The 19,209-nt window shown below is 41.4% G+C and overlaps 1 protein-coding gene across 33 annotated transcripts in view; it reads right to left on the bottom strand.

Annotated features, from left to right (window-relative positions):
* LOC138064118 (ankyrin repeat domain-containing protein 55-like) overlaps positions 1–14,001 on the bottom strand; it is a 133,767-nt gene extending 119,766 nt beyond the window's left edge. For 26 of the 33 annotated variants that reach the window (XR_011137371.1, XM_068925239.1, XM_068925213.1 and 23 more), the window contains exon 1: positions 13,773–14,001. The gene's annotated coding sequence lies outside the window, so the exon portion shown is untranslated. Of the gene's footprint in view, positions 1–11,198; positions 11,353–13,772 lie in introns of all 33 variants that reach the window. The other 7 variants (XM_068925217.1, XM_068925224.1, XM_068925229.1 and 4 more) reach the window with 3 other exon arrangements.
* Positions 14,002–19,209: the final 5,208 nt, after the last annotated feature.

Raw genomic sequence — 19,209 nt, 5'->3', positions numbered from 1 at the left:
TTGCTGCACCCAGTCAGTGGTGCTGGCCTCTTCTCAAAGACTGTAAGCTATGGGGAAGAATCTGTTCGTACACCCAGATGATGCAAACTTACCCTGGGACCATGGAGCAGGGCAAATGAGTGTGATTAGGATATTTCACCATTACAGAAATCCTGAACTAACTTCCTGGCTTGTTACAAGTGTATATATGTCAGAGCAGCCTTTTTAATGTTCTTAATTAGTCCGGGGGAGGAGGATGTACAAAATACCCCTTGGAGCGGGCAGTACAAAGAGGATACCTGAATCCCCCATTCACACTCCTGCAACTTGCACTGTGATTCCACACGCGGCTCCAGCACTGTCTGTCATGTGAAAATGTTCATGCATCAACAGTTCGTGTAATGTCTGCATCAAACTGAAATAAATAATGCATATTGTATTGGCATTTCTCAGTTTTGCCTCTTCTGCTGCCCTCCCTTTGAGGTGTGAAGCTACAGGTTTCATGTACTTTCCCTTCCATTCCTTGCAGTTAATGGTATAGTACCTTCGTTTAACAAGATTTTGGGGTGTTTATGAGTTTCTTCTGAGCTCTGGTATAGGAAGCTAGCTAACAGTGTTTGTCTCTTCGAGGCAGTAAAGTCAGCGATCTTATAGAAGTCATAATATCCTGACCATGTTACTCAGCCCGTGGCTTATGTGATGTTATACTTCTCTTTGAAGAGCCAGTGGCTATTTCTGTAGTGAGGAGACTATAAATACATACAAAGAAGATGAGCTGTAGCGGAGCTTCAGTGGAACCTGCCAGGAGCAGGTATATAATATTTGTCTGACAGCAAAGAATGTGGCTAGACAAAGTGAAAGCTTAAGACAACCGTGTGAAGAAAGAGGAACAGAAAGTGTCAAGAGGAACACAAACGAGAAAGAGTAAAGTGGAGGAAGAACTGGAGGAAGAAGAAAATTATAGAGACGGAGCCAGACAAACTTGGAAAACACAGAAAGCGCGTTAGGGGACACTGAAAAAAAGTGTAAGAGTAGGATTCATGTCCCCAGATTTTGGCCATTTTCAATTGCCTGTTTTCAGAGGTCTCTGACTGCTACAGAGGAGTCCTAAGCAGCTACCATAGACCAGACATTTAACTTCCAAATGGCTCATCTTATCTCAGGGGAGGTGAATTGCACTCAGAAAGGAAGCTTCAAAGCTGTTCAGCCAGTTATTCAGTCTCTTCCAAGTGAAACAGCTTTGCTTTATAGGCCTTGAGAACTTAAAGTCAGTTCCAGTTTGGTTGGTGAATCCCAATGTGTAATTGCTATTGGCCTCTGAAAAATGCCTCTGTGTTCTCAGTTACAGCAATACAGCCTGGTAGAAACTGTCTGGCTGTTGTCATAGCTCAGTCTCCATCAGGTAGGGAATGTAATCACGTTGTCAGGCAAAGCTGGTATTTCTGCCTTGCTTTGCTGGGAGACAGAGCAGGAACACTTTTTACCTGGGATGATTTAATCATTATTTATTATTTATTTTATTTTCTTCTTGAAGGAAAATATACAAAAAAGCCTGAGTTTTTTAAATCCACTGTGAATTCTGCCCACCCTTTTGTTATTGGAGCACATGCCTTATTGATGAAAACAGAAAGTCAAAATACTGGAAGGTATCAATGCATTAAAACATTGGCATTTGCACCTCCTGGAAACCCAAGAGATAACAGATGCTGTGCAACCACAGCAGTCCTCTTTGAAGGGCCCTGAGCAATGTTGACAGTAGATGAGAATTGTTTAGCAAAACAGAAAATGAGAATGAGCATAGACAAAAAGTTGAGGAAAGTCTAATGGAAAAGGAGTGTTGTGGTCTGTAGTGTATGAAGGAAAGGACATCAATATTTGGCACGAATAAAGAACATGGCAGGACTCAATACATATGGGAAAGAACTACTAGTACAGACAAGATGCCTTCACTACACTGTCACTTCTGGAGTAGGAGTCCCTGATATGGCTCTTTTGTCACACATGGCATATTACTCTGTCTCAAGGGCAGAACAAGTTAAGAGACAGGAAAATTTTGACTTGAGTCTGAAATGTAAGAGTCTTGCACTGTGCAGTATGCAGCCAGGAAGAGATCACTTGATATCATTTGTCGCAAGAAATACCCAAGCAACAGAAACCATATTTGTAGCAAGCCAATGGTGTAACCACAGAAACAATCTACTGCTAACTCAAAAGTAAACAACAACCAGTAAAAGTCCAAAAGCAAACAAGTCCAAAGAAATGCAGTTGTCATTACTGTCAGAGATCAACCAGCTTTCCAAACATGAAAGGGAGCCCCAGGGAGGACTGACCACAGAGCAGCAACCATGGCAGCTAAGTGCTGATTTGCAGAGATGAAGACAATATCTTCCTGCACCCTAAGACAGCTTTGTTCTGTGCGTTCCTCAGTGAACTTTTACACCCTGCACTGTAGGAATGCAAAGCGTGACAAACCTTTAGGCTGGAACAACACCTTTTCTGGAAAGCTATGTCTGTAAGAAAGAAGCAGGTAGAAGAAGACAAATTAGGATAAGAATTTGGGATCATCTAGTTCTTGTTTTGATGTTCCCCATTTTTAGGAAGCTATATCAGAACCCCTCACTTCATTATTTCATTTTTAGCATACTCAGAGAAATTCATCACCAAGTTGAAGATAGTACTAAAGACTTATGAGCGTAAGTTATTCTTCACAGCATCCAGCTCCCTGCAAAGTACCAGTGCACCGAATAAAGGGGAAGGTGCAGGGGAGCTTCAAAAGCTATCTGTGAAGGAGAAGGAAGACACGGAGGAAGTCACTCAAGTCTAACTCCATGCCCCAAATTACCTGCTAGGTGGAAATGTTTGCGGGTGCAGGAACAGTTAAGGGGCAAAAGGAAGACAGTATTCCCCACAGTTACACTTCCTAGTGCAGCCTAAGCCTTTTATAGCATGGTGAGGGATTGACATTAGCTAGGTTCCCCTAAAGCCCATCACAGCGGATGTCAGCTTGGATTCATAGTATATCTGCATTTATGCTCAGGTACCAGAGGTGAAATTGTTCATATGTGTGGAGGTGAGTGCAGTGCCAAAACCTGGAAAGGTTTGCTCTATGGTGTGTATTGGGCCCCTTCCAAGCCATGACTGCACTTTTAATTTGTTTTAAACAGCAGGGCATTGCCTGTTAGTTGGCTATTAACGGTAAGCAAAATAATTCTCAGAATTAACACATTTCTTATTATTTGATGCAGGGTCACATAGCAAGTATTTCTTTGGACTGAAATGACCTGGATACAATGCAACATTCTATTTATTACAATGGGGCCACATACGCATTCAAAGGTTGTTCCGTTCTTATTCTAAGAGAGCACAGAGGCTGGCCAGAGAATAACTGTCCTCTCAAGCCTGAGTAAACCCAGAACTTTGACAGTCAACATATTTTAGATTTTAAATGTTCTATTATGACTCTTCCAAACCCAAACAAGGCTGAGAAATTACGTAACAAATAATGATCTTTTAATGCACATTATATATTTTCTTCAGAGGAAGGAGATCTTACAAAATGATGCCAATAGTTGGATGGTATTGGCTTTTGGCTAAACATATACCCTTTTATGGGTGGAAGCAACTACCATTATGTCTTCTTCTGTTCATTTACTTTTCAGAGCAAAAAAATAGCAAAGCACAGCAGAGATGGCCCAACATCCTCCAATGCACTTAGTCCTAGGCAAAAATCCAGGAGGCCATTTAAGAAAGGACAGGAAAATTTTGTTCACATTATGGATTCTTGAAGGAGTGCAAATATCTAATTGAGTGGCGTATTTTAAATTTTGTAATCTTAGAGAAATTGATTTAAAAAGAAAGATCTTTAAATTTGGAGAAGGTTCAGGACTACATTAGAATCAGCATTAGAAACCAGGCATCAGCTTTGGGGAACAAATTATCTGACTGTCCTTTAAATTACCTCTGTAGGCAAGGATGGGTATAGGAGAGACACAACATCTATTCAAACAAGGATTTTTTTCCTTGTTTGTTTACCAATGAGTTTTGTAGCATGGGGAAAATGAATCAGATTTTGGCATTTGTGTGTTACAGCTATACTAGCAAGACAGTAACAATAATGAAGCCATCAATACTTATTATCTATCATCTATCAAAAATTAGGTAATGGAAGGAAAAAGGGGACTCTCCTGTTAGGATTCTCACCAAACTCCTGAAAATGCCATTGTATCTTAGAAAAATAATTAGGACTTGCAACTAATACCTAATCATTTACCCAACAAATGAGACCCAGCGAAGGGGTGGTATGCAATTCTGGGAGAGGACTGGTGAGGATACAGGAATGACGACTAGCACTGCAGTCAGCAGAGATAACCACTGCCAATTCCCTCTGTGTAAAACAAACAGAAAACTCATCCTGCTCCTCTTGCCTCTCAGCAGTTGCTTCCTATTTTTAAACTGGCTTTTGCTGCTGACTACAAAAGAATGTAGTAATAAACTGAAATGACAAAATTCCTCACGCAGTGAGTATGTGCCAGCTTTCTAAAGCTGCTTAGGTACCTAATTCCTTCTGAAATGTTGTTGTTCTCATGGTTTAAGTCTCTTTTCTCTGGCAAACCCGGATAGCCAGCTGGGGGATTACATATCTCAACCTTTTCTGAGGAACCGCGTTGGGTATCACAAGAGAGGGTTTTGGATAGGTCGGCAAGGCCTTGTCACTTGCTCAGGAGCAGGCTGATGAGGTGGACACAGCAGGCATCCCAGATACCTTGCCTCTTGCTCTGCTGCAGCCACAGTCCATCGCGCATGCAGCAGCTGCAGGGCACAAGGCATCTGACAGGAGAGGGCTCTGCACCGGGACATGTGTGTTCTGCCAGACATTGATTTTCCATGTGTCCGCCAGTGAGCAGCTCTCACTTGCTATGCGTGACAAAGGAATTGCAGCAATGCTCAGTTTTTGTTGACGGTGAAGTTGTCACGTGTATACTTATGGCATGGGGTTGAAAAGAAACACCCTTTCTTCACATGTAACCAGTTATCTTAATTTCAGTGACTGCTATTATGAGGCCCAGCCATTTATTTGCTCTTTGTGTATGCTTTGTTTTGGTGATCTCCTAAGCCTCATGATATAACATCATGTCATATAAAATGTAAGCACAATAGTGCAGCTGTAGCTGTAAATCAGGGAAATTAGTAAAAGATCAGCTTTCTGTTACAACGCATTTCTCTTGAAATCCACTCTGTGTTGAGTAAGCCCTTTGCTTGGAAGACTGCACGCACTTGCTCCTGCCCTTGGTGGAAGATAAGGTATGCTCTTTTTTAGTCAGCTATTCCAATTTACTTAAATCTCATCCAGTCCTCTTTCTGACCCTTGTCCAGGCAAGGTTCAGGAGGGAACAGTGATCCCTTTCCCTTGGGTCAGTCTTGTTTGCTCAGCCGTGTCTCTGGGTGGTATTCCCTCTGCTAATTCAGACTGAAGTCACCTCCTGAACTGACAAAGTTGGCCAGTTGACTGCCCTGCCCAGACTGCTGTCATTGCTCATTCCTCTAGCCAGAAAAATGTTTTTTTTTTTCCTTTTCAGATTTGGCCAACCAATAAGTAAAAACTTGTCTCCCAAGCAGAGGTGAGGTCATACAGACACTGAGCAGAACTAGGAGTCTGAATGAGCCAGTTATGTCAGCCAGTTAATAACTTTACTGTTGTCATTTATTTGTCATTCATCCAGAAGAGTCCGAAAGTGCTTTACATTCTTTAGAATTGGATTATAAACTCTTCTTGCTAACGGGAGTGCTTCATACACCACTGAAAGTGTGTCACCTCATGGAAGGAGTGCAGAGCTGTTCAGTAATGCCCTGCCACATCGCACCATGGGGGACAGGAGGCAAAGACGATGTTAGCTAACTGAAGCAGCAACGGTGTTTGGTGCCATAGCCCAGTGACTAGCCAACTGGCCACTCGGAATTTGGTGTGGAGCCCAGGGCTAGCCCTCCCAATCTGTACAAAGTACTATGAAAATGGACCGTCATGTCAGGGCCACCTCTTCTGCAGGACAGAGCGCTGCGATGCCGAGTGAGATCTATAAGGATTTGCTCTAGGACAAGTTGCCTAAGCATCTCAGTAACTTAAGCACCTGTGAAAAGTTAGGCACAAAGTTAAGGACTTGAAGACTTTGCTGTCTCTCAATGAGATTATGGAAATTATCAGTACCATTCTGGGTGGGGGTCAGAATGTTTCACTTTCTTCTCTTGTTAAATATGGAAAATAACACTGACTGGGCTACCTCAGAAACATTTTGTATGGATTTATTAATTCAGCTTTACATGACACTTTGAGAAAGCTTCAGTATAAAATAGTTCATGTCATGCCACTGTATGTGTTATTTCCCTGAATTTAAAGAGGTAATAGAAGCTGCATGAGTGAGCACGCAGTTCACAAATTTCCCCCTTCCAAACCACAGCATACGATTTGCTGAAAAAATTTTAGGTCTCTGCTTCTGACCCCTCTGCTGCAGGAGCAGGCTACAATATTTTCAAATGTGTCTGCAGTTCAAATCCTCTCTCCTTTTCAAGTGTTGGCCAAAGACTGCTTTTGCTATGACAATGTGTCTCTCAAGGTTTGAGCTTTTTCCTTGTCTGAATAGCTTACATAATGAAACAAAGTAGTGAAAACTGAATACCTTGTCATTTCAGCCTGTCAGCTGGTTCCCTGTGAGCTGGAAAATGGGTATGGGTGTAGCTCCATGGGGCATCCATGTGTCTCAGAGCAGTTTGCTCTGGGAGTAGAGGGCACTTCGCTAGAGCTTGCATCTGGTTGTGACTGCACATCTCAACTCACAACTGCCCTTCTCCCACTCTTAGCCCTGGAAACCTCACTGACTTCTCCTAGCACCCACTCCAGCTTTCTACAATTTTCTCACAGTCCTCCCCCAAGGAACCCATCATGCCACAGCCTAATGCAGTTTCAGTCACAGTGCTGTGGAGTTTTGAATCAACAATTCATGAACAGTTGAGTTTGGTTGGTTGGTCTTTTTACCCTACAAAAGTAAGAGTACCTTGCATGGCCAAACACCCTTGGAAAGCCATTGGGGAGCTCGCAACTGCTGTGTGTACTTCTGCTCATTTGCAGAATGCAAGGCCAAAGCCTCTGTGATCTGTGCTAAAATGTCTGGAGAGTTACAATGCAAGCTTGAAAAACAGCAGCCCACACTTTTCCAGCCACTCCTTCCTGGAAGAGAGCCTTTGTTTACTACACCAGCTTGTGAAATCCTTATCAAAATCACTGACGCCTGATGTAGAGTAACTACAGTTACCCTAAGGCTCCTTTGTCCTTTTTTCTTTGTCTTTTTTTCTCTTTGTACTCTAATGGAAGCTCTCTGGATAAATCGAACTGTTTCCCTATGACTAATTTTATACTACCCTATAAGAAGTGATACCAGATACGGTGCCATACTAGATGTCAATTAAAAAGAATGCTTTTATTAATAACAATAAGCAATAATTGACAAGTGGAAGAGCTTTGGCTTTTGCCTGAGCAAGCCCTTCTGTTGCAAACAATTTTGGGTCCTATTGTTTGCTGTACTTTAAAGTTCATGAAAGCCCTGGAAAACTTTTAGAGAAGTTCTGAAAAGTCCTCACAGAAAATATTTTGCCTTTTTTTTTTTTTTTTTGAGAAATGCAGACACTGCCTTTTTTTGGCCAACACTAAAACATTTGTCACGGAAACTGAGTGTCGTATTTCTGTTTGCTTTTATGGTCTGGACGTTCCTGTCACACTGCATTTCCTGTGTTGCATTGTACCCTTCCTGGGGCAAATGAGCTGGTATCATGGGATCGCTGTTGCAATGCAACGGGGAAGATGGAAGATGGTCTATGAAGTAGTAGACATCTTCCTTGAAAGAAATACTTTTAATCAAACCCAGAATTTTCAGTGGAAAACCATCTTCAGAAGAACATTTAGACTGGCTGTAATTAGCTCCAATGGGTCCTGCTTCCATTTCTGAAAGCTGCTGGGAAGGAACAGCGGTTGGGATAGGCTGTTTCAATGAGTTAGCAAATACTTGGAATATACCAGCTCACACTCAGAGCAGAGGATTAGGAACAACTTTGGTGAAGCGGAAGAAATGTCATAATATCAGGCAGGCACAGAGTCAGCCTGCCATTAGAGTCTTCACCGTTTCTTTTCTGTTCCCTGCTAGTCTGCTCTTTGCTGCCAGTCCCTGTCACAGAAGCCTGACAGGCAGAGGCAGCGATGCTGCGAGGCTGATGTTCAAGAGGTGGTCCCCTCTCTCGTCCTTCCTCAGGGCTGCCCACCCACCCATTGTCCACCAGGCAATGTGCCGTTCAACCTCCACTGTTAGCACAGGTCAGATGAAGAGTATAGCGATCGCTGTGGGTAATGGTATCTGTTATTTCCCTGTAAGTCTGTGTATTTTTTGTACTTTCCGTTTAATCTGCAAGGAGAATGCCCAGCCCCAGCACACCTTTCAGCCAAGCTCTGTTACAGAGTCAGGGTCTGTCTCTGCAGAACAGCTGCTGAAATTACAGCTAGTTCCCAAACCGGCTCTTAAAAGTCACCTCACCTGAGGTGGCTGTGCTTTCCTACCTCCGTCCCTAGCTCTGTCTCCATTCTTCCTGCCCTGCCCCTTGAAACATCTGATATACATTTGACGGAGTGCCAGATTGGATCTATGATTGTTTTTGGGTCAAAGATTAATTTGATGGCAGTCATGAATTGCTTTGAACATTTACCGCGTACAAAGTTTTCTCCAGATTAGATCTCTTAAGCATCCTCACCTAGTGGAAATCAGCAGACCTGCTTGTTTGTTTTAATTGCTTTTTGAAGCCTGGCTTTTAAAACCATATATGAAGTTAATTCAATCGGTATAGTCAAGAAATGCTGACGGAAAGTGTAGCAATCTCAAAGCCATCTTGTGCAATGAAACAGATGGAACAAGTTGAGCTTGAATGGGCTTTGATGTAGGAAGGTGTTAAAGAGAAAGTGCTTGCTCTAGCTGCCCTGTGATTAATATTATGTCAGGGCATGACGAATGCACAAAAAGGCAACAGCATTCTAACCCCCCCCCCAACTATAAACCCATCAGTTTTACCTTTTTAATATTTCCAAGATGTCTTTTGCTACTGGAAGCCACCTGTGCCTATCCATTATCAGAAAATCTGCTTTTGATAGTGCCCTTTCACTGAGCTTTAATATGTACAAAGGGTATTCTGACTATTTTTATTAAATAGATAAAGCTTCAAACAGCTTCTCCAGATGACCTGCAGACTCTACAGTCTTGGCAGATTTCCTTATGTAATTTGCTAAGGGTGATATTACCTGCAGTGCTGATAAAGGTCCCACTTTCAAGCTGTTGTCAGTTAGTCTTTAAATCCCTGCCAAGACCTGCTATTGAAAGACAAACTGTCTTTTTGTGACCACTCCCTAAGCATACCCAAGAATAATGAATATGTCAGTCTTTCACCTCAGCTACTAAAAATGCCAAACTCTTTTTTTTTCTTCATAAATTTTGTGAAAGCCCGGCACCTCACTGATAAAATCTTTGCATTCTGCTGTAACCTGTCTGTAAGCCATTTTGCACGTTATAATCAGCAAAATAAGACCTGTTAGCTGAATTTGTTTTGAGAAACAGCAGGCTAATTTAGTGCAAAATCATTATTTATGCTTTTGCTCCTGAATGTGACATACTCTGTTAAAGGAAAATTAACCTAGATTACTTAGCATCAAATATTTCCTGCATATGAATGTTCTATATAGGATACAGTTCCCATTTAGGGCTCAAAATATTTTCAGCCTGAATTTCTGTTGGAAATTAAAGTAGAGGCCGTGAATACTGGTATGATAATGGGATGTGAAAAGCCACAACAGTAGCCAACCTGATTTAAGAGACCTGATTCTACTTCCATTTAACTCCATTAGTCAATGGATCACACTCATCAAGAAACAAAAGCCAAAACCAGATAACAGGCCAAAGCATCCAGTTCATTGTGCAGCAGGATGAACCTGTGTGGGTCTTTATTCCTTGGCTGTAGTAGATCCCTAATGCCTCATTGACAGATAAAACAAATCAAGTGAGCTATTGCTCTCACTTGATTAGATGGTGGTGTTTGTTAGTAGTAACTGACTGGCTTTTTTTTCACCTTGAATATCTGGACTCAGGTGTAATACAGGTCATAAACGAACTGGATTGCCTGTAGATCACTAGTTCTCAAAGGTTTTGCATGCTTCCTCTTCCTCTGTTTTTGTGCGACCCTGGTGTGCGTCCCTCCCCAAACTGAACAGTGGCTCAGTCCTGCAGAGCTAGGACAGGCTGACTGCAGGGGTAAACCTCATGCCCCCACCTTGCAGCAGGTGACCTTCTGCCAACAGTTAAGATAAGATAGCTGGTCTTTGGCTAGTCTAAGTTATGATTAAAGTCAATAAATAGTCACTAATTTCCCTCAATCTATTGGCCATTATATCAGAATAAGGTAAAGAAGCAGAAACAGATTTTGTACATAGAACCGCAGAGGAACAGTAACTAGAAATGAGGGAAACAACTCTTTTCCATGCATCTTTTCAAACAGAAAATGTCTTATCTATGAGCAAAGTGTGGCTCAAGAGTTAAAAACAAGACCAGACACTACTGGATGCAGCACAGTTAATGAGACGACTCTGTAGTTGGCTCCTTAGTTTGGGTACACAGTTACAGAAGTAGATGGCAACGATTAGTTGCTTCCATTCATTATCTTTACAAAAATCATGTTATAAGAAATAGGAATAGAAAAATTGGACTGAAGAAGGAACAATTTTGACTGTGAAAAAACCTAAAGCAAATTAAAACAAGGAAGGGAAAAAAAGCCTTTCGTCACTTTACTAGGCTTTTAAAAAACAAGGATGAAATTTGGATCTTTGTAGTTTGCCCAATTCATAGTTTGTGGAGGTAGGTGGTTTCTCTAATTGATTTGGGTTTTCCTGCCTTTCAAGCAAAGGCGGGGGGGGGGGGGAGGGGGGAGGGTTGTTTTGCAGAGTCTTGTCATGCAAAGGTTTGCTTTTCCATCAAGTAAAAAACAATGGTAATAAAATACTTTTCACTTCTGTATGTTCTTTCATCTAAGGGTGTCAAAGCACTTTGCAAAAGCTAAATACTTCTCACAACACTGAAATGTAGGAATGGATTATTATCTCTATGGAAGCAGCAATTAGAAGAACAGAGAGCGAAATGGCTTACCTGAGTTAGCAGCAAAACTTGCGTGTTAAGGAAGCCAAATGTGGTTCACCTGCAAATTCTCTCTCCTCTGTGTTCTGGTGCTGAGGTGATGCTTAGCTTTTTGTCTTATCTCTACCAATACAGCAGTTGTCATTTTTAAGTTATTTTTGTGGTGCTGAGTATCAAGGGAAAATAAAATTTACGAAGGAAACAACTTCTTTCTCAAACAGGAACAGGCAGACTCAAGAGTGAGGAAGATGCATAACAAAAATCAGCTGAATTCCCACCGCAAGAGCCAAATGCATCTTAATCTAATAAGGAGAGACCTCCATGTTCCTCCCTGTCGGTATGGGAGTCGGAGTGTGGCAACTGCATACAAGTTGGGCAAAAAGGTACTTGGAAGAAAAGGAGTATTTCCTCTCTCCTCCTCCTCCTTCCTTAGCCTCTACCTCTCTTGATACCTATCAGCTGCCAAAGTATTTAGTATTATTAGTATTATCCTCTACAACTGGGATTTTAGACTAGTGAAATGTCAGGAGAACTGTCACAGCCCAAACCTGGGCTGGGGAAGGGGTGTCACCTCTCCGGTGATCCCAAGCTCCACAGCTCATGTTGTGAGTCTGCACCGCTGCCCGCAGACTGGCCACAGTCTGAGCTTGAAGCCTGAAGGGTCGGGGTGTGCTTGCCTCTGCCTTGGGTCACCCAGACTGTATGAACAGGCAGGCTGGAGCCTTAGGGACACAGGAGATGTTGCGGCTTGCTCTCTCCGGAGGCTGCTGGAGTTTACTCCGTGGTGACCTCTTTGTGTGACTGAAGGAACGAATCATAGATGGTGAGCAAGCCCAATCTTGAGACAAGCCTCAAACCAAGCTTAATTTGCCAAAAAGACAAACTTGCTCTGTGTTGCTGTAGCTTAAATTAGCTGAGAAGACAGTTCAGGAAGGGCAGCTCATACCAGCTTCTTTATCCCAGGCAGCCTTTGCACTTCTCACTCTGTGCACCAGTTGTTTGGAGCCCAATAACAGCTCCTCGACCAGTAGATACAGGTAGGCTACAGAGGAAGATGGAGCCATCCCCCTTCTCATTCCTAGAGCACCGCTGGCCCTGAGGTTTTGTGACTACCAGGCTTTGCTGCAGCATTTCCAGACCTGTAGATTCTTTTCTGGTCCTCAGCATGGTTCTTCATTTAAAGGAAAAGGTGGGAAAAGTGGAGCACAGAGCTTAATTACTCAGTGATTTGCTTGCTATTATTTTTCAGCAGGTATTAAGAAACCCATTTGGATTTCTACTTACTGAAAAACACCCTCTGCCAATATACTTCTCAGTGTCATTGGGGTGCTTCTGAATTTTCTACTCTAATGGCAATTATCTTAGTGGAACAGCGTCCCCTTCATTCCCCCATCCCCCCCAAATCTGTGCTGTGTACTGAAACAAAGAGGAAACTGGTGTCTGCTTGTCTTACGCAGCTTGACCCCAGCCTGTAATTTTTATGATTTGTGTGGCAGTGAAAGGCAAAGAAAGGGGAAAAAAGCAAGAGCATAAGGAATACAAGGAGAAAGAAGCTTCATTTTTCCCAAGCTGCCCTAGGACTGACCGCAACTCAGCTAGGGCTGATTTGTGGCCATCAAGTAAGCGAACACAAAAGCACCAGGGAAAAGGCACAAAAGGCTCTCCTTAGGGATTGACAGCTTGTTAAGGACCATTATTAATACAAGTTCAGCTTAAATGACAGGGTCACCTATATGATGCTGTTTGGGCTCCCTGTCTTGGTCTCATAGCATCTTGCCACATTTCTATTCAGAGAGTTTTATCTAACAAGCACATAACCCTGATTTAACCAACAAGTATCCTTAGTTATCTGACTATATAGGCTGCACGCTTATTTATCACTAACTGAAAGGACACCACACTCACCACTATCCTCCAATATCCTTAGTGGAAGGAGAAATCACTTGGATGAGAACCTACTTTTGTTTGAACTTGAAAAGCCATATTTCATTAGGAAAATGAAATCAATTAGTGGCAAGGGATGACATGGGAAGTATTACAGTGGTCTACCCACTGTATTTAAAGGTGTTTTTAGAGACAACTAATACAGCAGCTGTGTCCTAGGGACCTTGCAAGCCAAGAAGAAAACTGGGTATGATTCTTATGCAGGACCTGACTAATGGAGGAGCCATTCCATATCTTCAAAATAGTAGGGCCATGGCTTAAGAGAAAAGCACAATTTATCAAGAAAGAATGAAATAGTTTAGTTTAATGTTTCTTGATGTTACTCGGTTCCTCACAAAAATCCCAAATGAATTACCTTTATTTTATTACCTCTTTTTTGTGAAGCACTTTAATGGGAGCATTCTTGAGAAGCTTCAATTAATTTATACACTAATATTTTGAAATATTATAGATAAAATTTTATGAGCATCCTATATCTGGAAGAGATAAGGAAATGAAAAATGTATTTGTTTTTGGAACAGCAGGATTGATTATTAAGTTATCAGAGGCTTCAAATACTGACAGTTTCTGTTCAGGAGCAAGATATTAAACATGTTGTTTACCAAAAACAACTGAAAAAGCATGACCAAACAGAATATGTACCTTCAGTATCTGGTGCAGAAGTGCCACAGTGTTTCCGGGCTGTCCCAGCAGCATGGCAGGAAGGAGGCACACGGGAATGGAAAGTTAAGGGGAAGGTAATCTGGTCCACCCCATTCTCCTCCTCCCCTTGCTAAGAAGCTGTGCAAAGTCTCCAGCTCCTGTACATAAGTAGTAGCAGAGAACTGCTTAACTTAACCAGCCTGTCATGGGGTTTTACAGTCTTTCAGACTTTGCATGAAAGACAATCCTTGTTTTAGAAAACCACTTCTTTTGTCCTGCAGAAACCAATACTAATTTGAATAAACAGTAAGAACCGGTGACAGGGGAAGACAAAAACAAGAAATAAAAGGCTCAACAGATGTAAATCAGCATGGATCTATTGACTTCACTGGAGCTACACCAAAGTGGACAAGCTGAGGTTATATTCTATTATCACTAAAGTTGTGACATTCTTTTGGAGAGGATTTTTATCTATAACAGTTTATTTTAACACTTTTTCCCTTCTTAACCCACATTATGTTGTCATCTTCTCCCTACTAAACTAGCTTATTCTGTTAGGTGCTGAAGTTAAGCAACTTTAACAGTGGTCAGAGTTGGGGGAAAGGCCACCAGCATCTTGTAACTCTTCAATGATGTTTGTGCATTAAAAGAAAATCTAAGAAACTAGGACAATTTGGTTAAAAAAGAAGGTTGTGTGAGTTTAAGGCTGCTCAAGGGCAACCTTAATTTATGTGCCAATAAGTTACACAAATATTTTCTCTACTATTCAATTAAGAACAAGTAGTTTCCTTGGCAACGGCCACATTACATGGAACTTACCCTAGCTCTGAGTTCCAACAGAGTACTTTCCCTAAGAAAGGAACATACTCATCTATCATGTAAATGTCTAATTTGTACACGGTTTTGAGAGAGAGGGGAGAAAATGGAATTTCCGGCAAATTAACATAGCTCTTCTCTTTTACTGGAGTCAGATCCATGCTTTTTTCAATAGTTTTCTCTTGTTTTTCATTTACATCTTGATGGTAACTTGTCTGTTAAGACAGAAAAAGGCTAGGATTATAACCTGGATGTAATAAAAACTGCAAAGGGAAGGCAGGCTATGGGTGAAAAGACTGCTGCTGGTGAGGAGGGAGGTCTATTTTAAAAGCAGGAAGGTGGCAGTCTTCTTCCATTCCGGTGTTGTTACTGAAAATGTGTTTTGTGGTTCTGTTATGATGCTCGTGATTAGTGTTTTTGTGGGCAAAAAAAAAAGTTATCAGCCTGATTACACAGGTCATTGCTATTTCCTTTTCAACTATCACCTTTATCAGTGCTACAGTTACTCTGCTCTTGCAAGGTTTCTGGCTTCTAGCATGCAGGTCCACTCTGAGACATATTAGGCAGTGTGTGCCTGTGAGGGATCGGTGTGGCTATCGCTGTGCTAACAGCCCTCTCTCTGTTCTGAGGCATTTCCAAAAACAAACTGAAAAGCTATAGTCAGAGCCAAGCACAAACATCATCTCTGGGTGTGGAAACAAGCAGCTCTATAGAAAAGGGGGAAAGCCTGCCCCACCTCCCTTTGGAAGGAATGTGTTGTTCATTTTCCATATGTTCACACTCTCTTCCCAGTTAAGCCTGCAACTGGCTTCCCTGGTAGAGTCCCTGCTTTGCTCTCCCGCTCTCATAGCCCCGCCATGGAAAATGGATTTGGCATTGTCAGATTTAATCTCCAAGAGAATGTTTCTGCAAAGCTGGAATAAAATCTGTCCCACTGCTTTCATCTCATGGCTTACGTTCAATCCATAAGACAATTCTAGGTTTTTAAGATGTCATTCTACAGCTTTTTCCCCTATTCCTCTGCCCATCAATAGTATTAAGCTGGAATTTACTCTTTTGCCTTATGCCTGTTTGTAGCTCTTTGCTTTAGGAAAAAGAATCTCCTTAGCAGCTATGCAGACTTCTACACTCTTTGAAATCTCAGGTATTCCTTGTATTTGAAGATCTCTCAAGGGAAGACACGTTCCTCTCCACGCCCTCTGTGTTAGTGAGACTCTTGCTGTGGAAGTCAGTGGTGGTAGAATGCTGCACTCTCCGTGTGTATTAGATTTCCCTGTCTATTTGCTTTAGGTCAATTAACATAAAATCTAAAGGACTGTGGTTTAATCATATCTTTCATCCGATGCACACCCAAACATATCTAGCATTATGATGTCATGAATTTATTATTTTAGCACTTTTCCTATTTTACTGCATTTTGCTCTGAAGAAACAGCAATTCTAGGCAGCTCTGCAAAAATCATTTCTCGTCGTTAATAAATAGATTAATTATTTCCTGTTTTACAAGTCTCTGAGATACTGAAAACCAGAGATAACACGTAATTATGCTCCAGCTCCAGGTCAGTACGAATGCGTGACTGTGATGAAACATATGTTCTTCTTACTTGATAAAATGAATAGAGTTGGTTATTCTCTGCCTAATGCAAGATTTATGGAGGCTGTCATAATTTATTTTCTTTTAGTGCCTGAGCATTGTAAATAATGCGATAGATAAGCATATTCTCATCATGTAGTGACTTTATCTAGTTCTGCTCCCCTACCCCCAACAATTAATTGCACACATCCTTCAGTCAGCGTATTTCCCCCTTAATTGCATGCTGCAACATATGAACTTCTCTAGCCGGTGGCTGGCTGTTTGGAGGCTGGGAAATGAAAAGTCACTGCAAAGTCACATCATCTGTGAAGAGAGAGAATGGGGGTGAGACAGGAAACACAGGTCACTGCCTGTTGCTGTGTGTGCAGACAACATCTAATTTTTCTTTTGTCCAGTGGGAGCTGAAACCTTCTTGCTAACTTTAGGGTATTTTTCCCTTGTCCTGCTAACTCTAGTGAGAAGCTGCCACAAACTGGGATTTCGCTAGTTCAGGAGATGGTATGAGCCTTTTCCTCATTTTCTAGAGCTAAGGTAAAGGCAGCCCAGAATCTGCATGGCAACTTGTAATCAACCTATTTGCTTGTACTTGGGAGAGTGCATAAATGTGTCGCTGTTTTTTTTTTAATATAGTGATGGTGCTGAGTTACCTGCTGTATTAATCAAGCATTTTACCATAATGCTATGCCAGAACGAAAAAACGTGTAAGAGCTGTTTTAAAATAGATACTAAATATTGCCCTGCCTCCTTCCAGTTAATCTATTTGGCAAAATCACTGGGAACTCGGCAAATACCTGAATTCTTTCTTCAGCTCCTAAAACTTATCACCTTCTTTGACAGGGCTCTGACCCATTCAAACACACCATTCTCGTAAATCTAGGCATACTGTTTAATCAAAATCACTCTGAAATACCGTAAATTCTCCTTCCTTCAGGTCATAAAATACTCCACACCTATGCCATTAAGCCTATTGTGCAATTTCCTAGAACATGCTTTCTACGCCCTTTTCATCATTTATCTCTTTTTGAAGTAATAAAACGGTCATCCATAATGGCTGGAAAATTATGCGTGGACAGCAGAGAAAGATGTGCCAATAACCATCATTATCTGTAATGAGGTTACTAGGTCGGCACACACACAAAATAAAAATCCCTTTGACCTCATCCATCAAGGAACCTAGAATTTTAAAATTTTGGAAAATGAATTGACTTTGCACTCACTGGAGAAAGGCATACTTCCTGGAAGGTGAAGGCACAACCATGTTGGCTCCACGCAGATGCTTTGACACTTGGATCTATATCTCTACTTTGCCAATTTTGCCCCATCTTGTTAATAAACCAAGACAAAACATTTTTACCAACTCAAATATTCATGGTTCTGTGTGCTGTATCATAATAAGCTATCAATTTGCCTAATTATTATGTTTTTTGTGACCGTACTGTGATGCTGAAATGGTCTCTCTAACAGTTGAAGTGAACCATGTTCAATCATTGTGAAGAAATAACAGTTTTTGTCATCTTGGCCCATGATACCTTTCCCACTAAAAGCTTGATGTTAGGAAGAATGTAAATGATGAGAGAGCATAGGAGAGCCTATAAAGAGCAAGGATCACTTATATGAAGGCTATTGTTTAAAGGATGACCTTCTAGGTTTGATCCTGAACTCCTCTGCTGTCAATGGGAGGCTCTCCTTTATTTTGAAGGGCTGTGGAGCACTTCAGTTCAGTATGTCCTTCCATTGTGGCTGTCCTTCCATCTGAATTACATTTGAGTTCAGCAAGGCCTGAAAACATGTGTCTGATTTTAAAATCAGCAACAGTTCCAGTCTTTTTTAGCAAAGATTCAGCATCCTTCCTTTATCATGTGCTTAAATGTTTTGCTTGAAACACTGAATAATGCTTTAATGAGAATGGTGCCCTGCATGGCAGAGTATATGAGAAGAGATCCTTAAGGCTATGTCCAAATGCTGCAGTGGGTGATTTGCCCAGGAAAAGACGTCAGAGTTGAGTCTGCCTATTTCTGCCCAGCGAAGTCGTTTTGGGAGTCTCTCCTCTTTGTTTCGGTAGGTTCCTCATGCTCTTTTTTAGCTTGCTTTAAAAAGTGGGAATAAATCATCTAATTCACTACATACTCATTGCTCTTAGACATCTGGCCAAATTATTCTTTTTCATTTCTTCTAAAAAAGAAAGATAAAATCATCATTCTGCTACAACATTTCAACAGACGTGTGTGTCGTAAGCACAAAAGCAGTTTCTACCATTAATCATTTCCTCTTCAACTTTATTTTCTGAGGAAGGGGGATAATGGCTAATTATTTGTTTTACTGATGGAGTTAAATACGTGACTTAACATTCTTCTTGCGCCTGCCTTGATTAGTCAGCTGCACAGTGCACTACATCTCTCTATTTTCAAGACAGCTTACTGTGCCGATTCTTTTTGATGCAGTTTTCATGAGTACAGAAAGCCCATACAGCAACCCATAACTTGATCTACTAGTTGCAAATGGAAACTTTTGGAACAAGTTCCATGAGCCTGACAATGCCTGCATTGATTATATCGTTAAAACAAGAGTCTGCTCTTTCACATTCACAGAAACAAAGTGAAAGGGGTGTGTAGGTAAGTCGTGTGTAGAAGTATACAGGCAGACTAGCTTTTCCCCTGTTCTCTTTTGGAGGGAGGCACAGCTATTTCCTGGGCAAACGTGGCCAATAACATGGCAAATGCATCCCTCTGTCATTTGGGTGCCATTCTATTGCATTTTTCTTTGCAGTGCCAGTGATGTAACTGAGAGCTGAGTTTGGTACAATGTGCTTTGTTCAGCCATCTGCCAAATTTAATGAAGTGATAGGGAATCTTTTAAGCTGGATTTGGCCTGTATCGTATGATTAAATGGGGGAAGTGTTCCCATTGTGTGTTAGAGGTGCTTTTGGGTAAAGATCAAATTTGCTTGGTTGGCTAAATTCAGGGTATTTTAACTTTCTGGATCCATCAGATCAGATAATTTTTTTCAGAATTATTTTATACTCCCTTAA

The sequence above is a fragment of the Struthio camelus genome, chromosome W (genome assembly GCF_040807025.1).
Source record: "Struthio camelus isolate bStrCam1 chromosome W, bStrCam1.hap1, whole genome shotgun sequence".
NCBI lineage: Eukaryota > Metazoa > Chordata > Aves > Struthioniformes > Struthionidae > Struthio > Struthio camelus.
This window is presented reverse-complemented; position numbering and strand designations above follow the sequence as displayed.